General features: G+C 34.2%; 1 long non-coding RNA gene across 1 annotated transcript; it reads right to left on the bottom strand.

The window, feature by feature from the left end:
• Positions 1-2452: 2452 nt before the first annotated feature.
• Positions 2453-3494, bottom strand: LOC138912057 (uncharacterized). Its single transcript, XR_011417705.1, has 3 exons — positions 3455-3494; positions 3086-3158; positions 2453-3019 (listed from the first exon to the last, which is right to left on the bottom strand). It is a non-coding gene; the product is annotated as an uncharacterized lncRNA (long non-coding RNA).
• Between the last annotated feature and the right edge of the window lie 6040 nt (positions 3495-9534).

The raw sequence follows: 9534 nt of genomic DNA, 5'->3' as shown, positions 1-9534 counted from the left end.
TAGTGTAGCTTTAAAACCTTTGTTTTTGACGTTTGTATATATATGATTTATTAACTTTAAGAATTTAAAATCAAAAATACAAAACATTAACATAAAAATTTCGACTTTATGCCAAAAAATCGGGCGCTAGTCCGTTGGCTATACCCTCACAAAAACAAAATACAAATAACTGGCTATTTTTAAGATATTTTATACAATTGTACAACGAAAAATATATTAATTTTTGGGATGTGTTTGTATTCATGCGGATGTATATAACAAGCAGAAGAAAGCTTTTCCGACCCTATAAACAATATATATTCTTGATCAGGATCACAGATCACAAGGCTATAGCCGTGTGGATATAACCATGTTCGTCTTTCCGAAACTGCATTTAGATTCTAGGAGAATTGAATAAAAATTCGTAAACGTTCCAAACTTTGTAAGCTACTATCCGTCCTCACAAGCTGCCAAAAAGTATTCGTTTATTTCGAGATGTCAGAAAAACGGAAATGAAGAGAGTGAGGGAATGGAAAAAGAAACTATTGGAACGAAGCGAAGCTGTACATAACGTTGCTGGCAACAAATCGCCGGAAACAAAAGAAAAACAAAAAGAACTTTACAACATGTCCGCAGCAGAGACAAGGATACAGATACACAACCGAACAGGTAGGAATCTGCCTGTGTGTATGGTACAATAGCCAGCAGCAGAAGTCATGGCGAGTTCCAGCTACAAGTTCATTAAATAAATTATTCATACGCAACGTGTGCCCAACAAAAATGGCAACTGACGCTTCGTCGCATTTTTTCACTTTTCCACATACACAGACGCCCCATCCCCGAGAGGACTTTCGGTGGAGGAATATTCATTGGCAGTTTGTTTTATTTGCCGACGACTGTGGAATGAAAACGCATTGGGCTTAAATATTTATGCGCCAACGTCTGTATAAAGTTTGTGTGGGTATTTGAGTCCGCGCCAGTGAAATAAATTGTCGTTCAGCTGCAAAAAGAACAGCGCTTTCGCACCCTATTCTGTCACCTGCCGGCCAATATAATGAGGCTGACTTGACGCTAATAGCCTTTTACATTCTTCTAATTTAAAATTTTAAAGGTATTCTAGTCTTTGTTTCGAAAAATATTTGATACTAGCTATACCCGGAGCAACTTCGTTCCCTTAAAATTAGTTTGGAGTACGGTTGTCAGGACTTTCTTATTTCTTATTGGCGCGTTTTATTTTAAACTTCTGTGTAAGCAACCTTTTTAGAAGATTCTTCAGGAGCTATAAAATAAATGAATATGATGTAAATAAAAGTCGTGAATTTGTATACTTTTTAACAGGGACCGTTAATAACATAGGTCAACAAAATGGACTTTATTAAAAGGTGCAGGCCTATTGGCATTAAAATATGTTAATATAGACGTATATGAGCATATCTGCATACTTAGTTTTCGCGTTTAACAGGTGGTATTTGGGCGATCGCGTTTTGAAAAAAATAGCAACATTTAAGGTTTTGATTTCAGATATCTTCGAGGCTCTGTGCTCAATTATAATAAAACCTATACCAAACAAGAATAAAAGGTTTTATACCCTTGCAGATCATTCTATTAATTTGCAAATCGCAAAAATGTTAAATTTCCTATTATTTCACATTAATTTTTCGATCGTTTCTATGGCAGATATTACTATGGACGGCAGTCCATGTAGTGACGAAGCGCACAAGGAGAGTGTGCGAAGGCGACTACTATTATATAGCCGCAAAATTGAAAATCTACTGTGATGGTCCGATCATAATGAATGATACACCTATCGAAAGGTATTGCGAAAACTAACAGGATTGCATACCAAGACTCTAAGAAAATCAATTGGCTTGGGAGAGAGAGCGGTGAAAGTGAAAAAGTGAAAATTTCGAAATTTGGAGCTGTTGGGGCCGATGGGGATAAATGCCCCTTCGCAATGTTTTAGTTGTATTCCTTTTGAAAAGATCATCATCATCATCGATCAACATTTGTGACGAAAAATTATTACACTCGTCATTAAATAGACTTTCTAATATTTTCTCATTCGGCACGCTGCAATAGAAAATGCCTGTGAAGGGAAAAAGGCTGGAATAGTTTGCTAGGGCGGGCCTAATGAGAAAATATTAGAAAGTCTATTTAATGACGAGTGTAATAATTTTTCGTCACAAATGTTGATATCACAACTTTTGTATGTTGAAGGTGCGATCGTCACTAGTTTTTTACCTCGTTAAGAGGTGTTTTAATTTGATATAAGAAAGTCCTGACAAATTAATTTCCTAACTGCAAACTAATTTTAATCGAACGAAGTCGCTCCGGGTATAGCTACACCGAGAAAAAAAACCGTTCTCAACGTTCTTGATTTCAGTATTACCGTGCTCAAAAGTGAGCCAAGAACGGTTTTACTAAAATCAAGAACGAGTGTTCTTGATTTGAGACTACTATTTTGAAAATAAGTATTCTTGATTTCAGTATAAGTCTTCTTGGATTCAAGCATAGGCGTTCTCGGTTTCAAGAATAGGCGTTCTTGGTTCCAAGAGTAAATCGTTCTCGGGTTTAATAATTTCTCTCTTGCCAAGAAGAACGAATTCTTGGTTTCAAGAAGAAAAATTCTTGGATTCAAGCATAGGCGTTCTTGATTTCAAGAATAGGCATTCTCGATTTCAAGAATGTTCCACTCTTGATCCCAAAAGGAATTTTTTTAGAAAAATTAGAAATGTATATATCCACTTTCGTTATATTTTATTAATTTTTTATTTATTATTATAGATATTACATAATTACAAATTACTTATAGTCTTATCATTATAAAGTAATTATGAATGTATGGGTGCGGTACACAATTCTAAAAGCTTATTTATAATAAAATTTCCTTTTGCATTTTTAATTTTGTACGATCTTAAATGGTTATTATATTCCTAATTTTATATTTTTCTCACAAAAGATGGAATCCTCTAGGAGATGAGATTCCTATCGGCGATGGTTGCTTTTTGGATGGTTGCTTCTCTTCCTGCGTACGTCCAAACTGCAAAGATTTATATATAAATTAAATAACAACAAATAATACAAGTTTAATTATATATGTACATACTTGCGTAATTCGCCAAGCGAACAGCTTCTCTCCTTGTCAATAAACTCTGGGCATTCATAATTCACTCCAGCGCCTAAAAATATAGTTAAAGTAATTTTTCATATTATTTTTTAAAACAGAACCTTTTAAAATTCAATAAAAGAAAATGCACACACACATGTACATAAAAACTTAGCACGTGCACATCTGCACACATATGTATACATACATAGATGCATTTAGCGTGGCGTCACTTTTTTTCATAACCGTGTAAATACATATTCTAAGAAATTCACTTCCACAAGCATCGACATAAGCACACATATATATTAGCTTATTATCACTATTATTGTTATTAATTTACCACTAATGTTATTATTTAATACTTACGTTCGAGGAATGGCAGCGCATTCAAAAGATCTAGTTCTTCTAGAAGGTTTTTTAAACTTGTGTCGTCAGCGTCCATCATACTGGCTTCACTTCTTCACTTACTCCGCTTCACTGGCCGAAAAAAAAAACGAGCATTTGACGAGAGCCGAAGTGAACTTCGGTAGCTTGCCGAAAAATTCCAGAGAGAATGTCTCTCTCATTTTTAATCTCTCTCATTTTTTTTCATCTCTGAGACGAAGTTGAGAACGATTTCAAGAATGATTGGGGACAATTTCAATAGTGTTCATGCTTGATAAACGAAATCGAGAATGATGTATTCTCAAAAAGCCAGATCAAAAATGCTTTTATTCTTGATTTCAAGAACGTTTGTGCTAAAAAAAGTGAGAAGACAAAATACTAAAATCAAGAAGATTCGTTCTTGGTTTTTTCGCTCTCAAGTTTTCTCAGTGTAGTTTATTATATAGCTCTGCCAGTAGCCTTCTGATTCTCTCTCTTAAATGATCTTCCACAAAGATTGTGTACACAAAGGTTTTCAAAAAACATGCAAGTACACACAAGAAAAAAACTATGTGAAATCAACTATATCATAGTGAAAACTGCCCCAACCCATAAAAAATAGAAAATTGCCAAAAAAATAGTAGATTACCTATAAAATAGTAGATAACCCACAAAATAGTATTTGACCCAAAAAAAAAATTTTGTTATACCCTTGCAGAGGGTATTATAATTTCAGTCAGATGTTTGCAACGCAGTGAAGGAGACGTTTCCGACCACATAAAGTATATATATTCTTGATCAGCATCAATAGCCGAGTCCATCTAGCCATGTCCGCCTGTCCGTTTCTATGCGAACTAGTCCCTCAGTTTTAAAGCTATCGCGATTAAACTTTCCCAAAAGTCTTCTTTCTATTGCAGGTAGTACTTATGTCGGAACGAGCCGGATCGGACCACTATATCTTATGGTTACCATAGGAATAATTAACAAAATAATAGAAAAAACTTAATAGAAAGTATGCTTTTTGATTTTTGACAATGTAAAAACAACAGTTTAGGTAGGCATACCTGCAAGGGTTTGTTTTTTTAATTTATTTTTTTTATTTTTAATTTAAGTTGTTATATTAATTTATATGGAAGTTATTTTTAGACATATACACAACCATCGGAGTCGAGCACTCTAACCACTAGACCACAGAAGAATGATTTTCGTAATGGAAAATCTATAGACTTGAAATCGTCATTTGACAAAAAAAAAAAGAAAAACATCATCTGCAAAAGCGGGATTTGAACTCACGACCCAGAGATTATGAGTCCAGAAAAATAGTTGACATACAATTTATAATTTTATTTTTAAAACAACAAAGTATATGACGGAAAAAAATAGTTGAGTTGCGATATTTATTGTGTTGGTATTATTTATTGTCCCAAAAAAAAAAATTATAAAATACACGCAAACAAATAAAATAGTTTTGCTACGATATTAATTGAGACGTTACTATTAATTTGCCAAATGAATAAAACAACAAAATACATGCAAATTTTTTAAATAGGTTTCTTACTATTTTAATTGTTAAATTCTATTCAATGACCCAAAAAATAAAACAACAAAATGCATGTAAAATTCAGAAAATAGTGAAATATTTTTTTTCTATGTTGATTTTACATTTTTTTTTTTGTGTGAAAGAAATAAGAAAGTCCTGACAACCTAATTTTCTAACTACAAACTAATTTTAAGCGAACGAAGTCGCCCCGGGTATAGCTAGTTGATTATAATTTTCTTCGATTCTTGGCATTTTAACTACACACATAAAAAAAACTATGTAAAATCAGCTATTTAGGGCCGCTTTCTCGAGTCCCTGTCAAAGTCCCTGATAGCTATCTGTTCGAAAAACTTAAAGACCAGATAAACTGTTCGTAAAAGCAAATCCGCTTTCTCGACTGCTTTAATTTATCTGAACGAGAAACAATTACAGAGTGCTGTTAACGCACTGTGAAGTGCAATAAATGGCATGCTTCGATTATTTCATCAGCTGTTTGGATATAACTCAAAGGAAAAGTCAACTGTGATTTCGTTTCTTCTTCATAGTTGGCTTTGGGAAATCAGCTGTCATTCTATCGAGTCGAAAACGCTTAACAGGGACTCCGAGTCCCTGTCAAAGTTAGCTCTCACATTGTTGCTCGAGAAAGCCAAAATGCCTTAGCAGGGACTTCATCTGTTCGAGAAATGTTAGCCGGCACTCGAGAAACCGGCCCTTAATAGTGAAAACTGTGGAAGTTATTTATAGACACTTACATTTCACAGATACTTAAACTTACAAATCAGGTTTTTTGCCTCCGCTGGGAATCGAACCGGGGCCGCAACCATCGGAGTCGAGCACTCTAACCACTAGGCCACAGAAGAATGATTTTCGTAGAGGAAAATCTATAGACTTGAAATCAACATTTAACAAAAAAAAAAAGAAAAACATCATCTGCAGAAGCGGGATTTAAAATCACGACCCAGAGATTATGAGTCGGATACTCTAACCACCCTAAGTCCAGAAAAATAGTTGACATACAATTTATAATCGTATTTTTAAAAATAGTTGTGCTACGATATTAATTGTGGTGTTACTATTTAACGCCCCCAAAAAATAAAACAACAAAATACACGCAAACAAATAAAATAGTTTTGCTACGATATTGAGACGTTACTATTAACTTGCCAAATGAATAAAACAACAAAATACTTGCAAATTTTGAAAATTGGTTTTCTACTATTTTAATTGTTAAATACTATTCAATGACTTAAAAAAATAAAACAACAAAATACATGAAAAATTCAGAAAATAGTGAAATACTATTTTTCTATGTTAATTTTAACATAGTTTTTTTTGTGTGTAATTCTATTTACTTAACTTGACGATTGATTTTAAGACGAAAACTTATAACGGCAACTCGACATCAAGAATTTTTTCGCTGCTCCTTTCCCAGTGTATTTCAATCAAAATCAAGTGCAGATACCCTTTAGCTGAGTTTGGCTTGCATGAAAATTATACGCACAAAACACACAAAACTAATTTTCCAACAAATTAGGCGCGCAAGTAGATGTTAAACCAACCCCCCGCACCAATCAAAAACTCGTGCTACGCGCTTGTTCATAATTTACTCGCCATTCCACTCGTTTTTTTATTGTCCAGGGTAATTCGTGTGCATAATTTGCTTCTGTTAAGTTTCGATGTTTTTTTGCATAGCAAAACTTTGTTTTGATACTCAGTGGGGTGCCCTGCTAACTTGGGCGGAAGATAATTGACGGGACTGAGGGAAATGTCGTTGGAATGGCTATTGTCGTCAGTGCACTATGGGGAAAAAGTCCGTTTTTTTGGCATAAACGCAAAAAATAAAAGTTACTAATTTAAAAAACAAATATTTTATTTTAATAGTAAAACGGTTAAACTTATTAGAACAATTTAAAAAAAAATTTTACGTGCCACCGATAATTTGTTGTAGCCTATCAAAGTCTATCGATTAACGTGCTCATCTCTAAGAAAAAAGCGCGCTAATTTTACTCCAAAGTTTCCCATCGTCGTGCAAAGTGTTCAGAGGGCGAAAAAATAAACAAAAATATGGAAAATTTACGTCAAGGTATGCTTAAATACTTCTCAAAACAAATTGTGTTGTAACTGTTTGCATTGTCCTGTTGTTTAATGTCTTGTGTATGTCTCTTTTAGCCGAAAACTAACAAAAGTTATTGTGTTCTGTTAAGCTTTAGTTAAGAATCTACGCCGATCGACGCAAGGTTGTAATATAAATGTATTAACAAAATGATAAAGAAACAGGTGTTATCATTGCTTTTTGCCCGTTTTTGCCCCTTTTTCAATAAATCACTGTTTAGCTGCATATGAATTCCGATGTTACAAACGATATTGAAAGTACGGAGGAAGACGAAGATGGTGAAATCAATTTCTTTGATTTGGATAGTGTTTATTTGGAAGCAGAACCTGAAGAAGAATGATTGAAGTTGGTGTCTAGGTATGGCAAACACACCATAACACAAACCCAATTTTTTAACTTTCTTGCTTGTTTCAGAGAGTTTCGATGGAGAATAATTAAATTTTATTTTATTAATATTATATCTTACATAAGTTATCTATATAAAAATGTTTTTTATTAATAAAAAAAATATTCTTACAAATTTTTAGGGGGTTGACCATAATGGGGAGGTGGTGGGTGGGTGGCTGTGGGTGGTGTTTTTACAACCGTAAGGTTTTTTCAAAAAATGGAAAAAACCGAAATTCTATTTGTGCATAAGGAGTATATATTATAATTTTCAAGGCCCTATCTTTAAAACTAGAGTTTATGCCAAAAAAACGGAATTTTTCCCCATAGTGCAGTGGCGAGAATCCTGATTATTTCTCACAAAAAGCGAATACATTTTCCTGCGTTGTGGCACAACAGGGTGGCTTGTATGCTTAAAACAGGCCCACGTGACATTAATAAGACCTGCCAAAAAATGATGCAATCACACGGACAAAATAGGAAAACATTTCCTTGACCATAACAGTTTTTGTGATCCCTTGTGCCCAACACAACTTTCAAGCTTATATTGCACTTTGAGAAATTTAATACCTTATAAACCTTAAAGCAAAAAGAAGAGAGAATGCCATATTCGAGTGTGTCGACTATTAAATAACTTTAATATAAATATGCCTTCTTGTATGTTTTTCGCCCGCCCTATTTCAAATAATTTAGATAATGTTAATATAAGAGTGACAAATATCTATATCTAAAATAATGAATTTAAATTCGGCTGGCAGTTTTTCCAACAACAGCAGCATTTCTGCCTTGTCTCGTCAGCGGTTCCAAAGCCTTAGGCTAGAGGGCGCATTGGCCACGCCAATTTAAAAATTGTATTGCGACATATATTGAAACACACAAAAATAAAACTTGGTAAAATCAACTGTAATAACACAGGTCGACAAAATCAAGACTTTTTCTTGGCCCAAGAATAAACGCTACAAAACCTGAAAGAATTATAGCTGTAGATTACTACCTCATCCTTGGAAACTTTCCAACACGTCGAAGTTTTTAGAAATTCGTGGTCAAAGTTCCAAATTTTCGATTTATAGGCACTTTTTGCGGCTTAATAGTAAAAAAACCTTTCGTAGCCCAGAGCCACAATTTAGAGAACTGGTACCTTGAACCTTTAACTTCAAGAGTGTCCAATCACAAAGCTGGGCGACCTCTATTTCTTTAGCTACAATCGATTTTACAGAAGTACTTTTTGTCACTTTTTTTCATCTATAGTAGCCTGATATTTTCCTTGTTGAACTGAGACCCGTACACATACAATACATAGGAACGATCGGAAAATTAATGGAAAAGTAATAGGAAATAAATTCTAGCTTCTTTGGTTTTTATTGTATTATCCCCTACTCTAGGATATGACTCTTTTTAAATATTTTCGAATTTCAATTTTAATTTGATCAAAATCGGACGACTATATCATATAGCTGCCATAGGAACGATCGGAAAATTAATGAGAAATATTAGAAAATTGAACATTTTTGCGATTTGTAAATTAATAGGAATGATCTGCAAGGGTATATAAGCTTCAGGCTGGCCGAAGCTAGCTTCCTTTCTTGTTTTTCGTTCTTGTTTGTCACCTTATTTGATTTTCCTTTAATTGAGCACATTGGTGGTTTCAAATTGGAACTGTAATAATAACTAAAATAACTGAAAACAAGAGAGAACGCTATAGTCGGGTTGGTGTCCCGACTATCTAATACCCGTCACTCCGCTAAAGGGAGTGCGAACGCTGTGTCTGGTTGGTGTACCGACTAATAATCGTAACTCAGCTAAAGGGAGTGCGAGGGAGATAGATATATGTTGACAATTTATAAATCGTATAACTTTTCAATGAATGGTCCGATTTGAAAAATGTCTTCTACATTTCGATAGGTATAAATATACACAACAAAATTGCATTTATACTTCTCGGAAATTTTTAAAGATGTGGGCGCAGGACCCATTTTAAAATCGTTAGTGGGCGATTGTGGGCGTTAGAGGGGGCGTGGCGCTCGGCTAAAATAAACTTGCGCTGCG

Source organism: Drosophila takahashii, chromosome 2L (assembly GCF_030179915.1).
Source record: "Drosophila takahashii strain IR98-3 E-12201 chromosome 2L, DtakHiC1v2, whole genome shotgun sequence".
Lineage (NCBI taxonomy): Eukaryota > Metazoa > Arthropoda > Insecta > Diptera > Drosophilidae > Drosophila > Drosophila takahashii.
The sequence above is the reverse complement of the archived record's forward strand: the minus strand, read 5'-3'. Positions and strand labels throughout refer to the sequence as shown.